This window comes from Rhagoletis zephyria, unplaced genomic scaffold, assembly GCF_001687245.7.
Source record: "Rhagoletis zephyria isolate East Lansing unplaced genomic scaffold, Rhagoletis_zephyria_1.1 Rzeph_scaffold_01317, whole genome shotgun sequence".
In the NCBI taxonomy this organism is placed as follows: Eukaryota; Metazoa; Arthropoda; class Insecta; order Diptera; family Tephritidae; genus Rhagoletis; species Rhagoletis zephyria.
The window spans coordinates 51,808-54,118 of record NW_016158401.1 but is presented as its reverse complement, the minus strand read 5'-3'; positions in this window follow the sequence as shown (position 1 = coordinate 54,118).

The following is a 2,311-nucleotide window of genomic DNA, read 5'->3' as shown; positions in this document are numbered from 1 at the left end:
TAATGCACACTCTCAAAATGTACTATACTTCCATGAACCAAAAATACAATATCACGTAAGAACGCGACGTTGTATTTGTAACTGGTTTTGAGAAAAAAGTTTGCGAAAGCGGGTTCGTCAGCTGAGCGTTTGTTTACATCACAAGCACCACTATTTTACACTTTTATTCAAGTAAAGAAGAGTTAACTCAACATGACAACACATTTTAAAGCATTTTGTTGCATCATTTTACCTAAATTGTGCGTTTAAAGTGGCTGACAATAATTTTGGTTTTCGTTGTTTTCTTTGCTTTGTTTACTTTTCGCTCGTTTTCCAGTGAAACAAGATGGCGTAGAACCCGCTAAAAAAAAATCGACTTTTTTCACTCTCTTGTTCTTACGTGATCTTGTGTCTTTCGTTCATGCTACTTCCATGAAGAACGACACAAGATCACGCAAGAACAAGAAACACTGGAAACGAACGATAAGCAAAGAAATCTACGAAATCCAAAATTAGGTAAAATTGTTCATTAATAAGCATTAAAACGTGTTGTCATGTTAATTGAACTATTATTTTGTTAAAGAAAAATGTAAAGTAATGGTGATAGTGAAGTAAACAAATGCTCAGCTGACGAACCCGCTTCCACAAACTTTTCTCAAAACCAATTAGAGCCCGTCCCCATACAACTTTGGCATTTCGTTCGCACTGGCGTCTCTTTGACAGCAGCGCGAGTAACACCCGTGCTTGCTACAATCAAAGAACGTAAAACGTTATAATTGTAACGAGTGGGAACATCAGGAGCGTGCCTTCTCTTTTCATCCAACCACAAAACGTATTTGGGTAAAAGAGAAAGCACGCTCCTAATGTCACTCGTTACAATTATAACGTCTTTTAGATTTACGTTCTTTGCTACAATGACGCATAGCAGAGAATACGTTGTTCACTAAATTCACATACTAGCAGCAGATAAATAAAAATTTTATATCAATAACTGCATTAAAAACTATATTTCTTTTCCGCATTTGACTAAGAAGGAAAATGAAATCACATAATTTTGATTATTTGGGACAGCTGACGAACGACGCGCGCGAAAATTTTCGAGTTGGCCATCTTTCTGCGTTGTGTTGGCGTTGACTTTCATATAGGCTGCATTTCTTTATTCATTCTGAACGTTTGGAATATACCTTTTTGTTTACTTATTCTTTAGAACGTTCCTGATGATATGTTAACGTATATTTCAAACGCATTCTGTTTATTCCGGCTGTAAAATGGGATTATCCGAAATGTATAAAGAAACTCAGTCATAAATGCATGTATTCATAGTCAGGTATTGAAGCGGCGCCAACGCCAACGCAACGCCAAAATTGTATGCAAACGGGCCTTTACAAATACAACGTCGTATTTTGGGTTCATGCCAAGTTCATGCTATACTTCACTGGTCAGCCGTGTACAAGGCTCACTCATACAAGGTGGTGTTGTTAAACCAGCTGATTTCTTCGCCTTAATGTATTTTGCGTTTGCTTTTAATGATTTGGCAGGAAAGCCATCAAAAGCAACAACAAAATAAATGTAAACTTTGACAGCTCACCCGTTAAAGCAAAAGCAAATTAGATGTAAGCTTTTTTTGTGTACTATTGCTACCACCTTGTATTAATCGCCTCGGCCGTGTATATACAAGTCCGAAGAACTCGCTGCATTCACAATCTTTCGGGAATCCAATACAATGGCGCGGTAAAATTAACACAGGGTTGTTTTTTACAAAAACAGAAAGTTATATATGTGGGTAACCGTAGACTATAGAATATTGTTATATTTACACATGGTTGAGAGTAGAGCCCCATAATAATGTTTTCAAGCGTGTGGTTTTCGGCGCTCAAGCCGTAATATAATCCTTATAGCTGTAAAGAGCACTAAAATCCTGAAAAGCTTGTTTGCGGAGTGGTACTCTTACAGCATGCAGCCTAATTTGTTTTTCTGTGTCACTCGGAATGGGTTTTATTGCGTTTGTATCCAGATACATTAAATCAAAATCTCATGCAGACCTTACTTTGAAATTGTAGTTAGATTTTTACCCACGACGTTCAGTTTCGGTTGGTTTTGATGACAGTATGGCAGGATTACCCAATCCTCCATCTTCTACTAAATGGGTCTTAACATGTGTTCAAATTTCTGTTTTAACTTTGTACTATTTTCTGATGTGGGCAACTTGCTGTTTTAGCATTTCACTTTCAAAATGCCATCAAGCCAATCAGATCGATCTGTACCAATGTAGATGGCGCGGTTAAATGAAAACTGAGATGGCGATGGTAAAAAATTCGGCAATACAGATGTG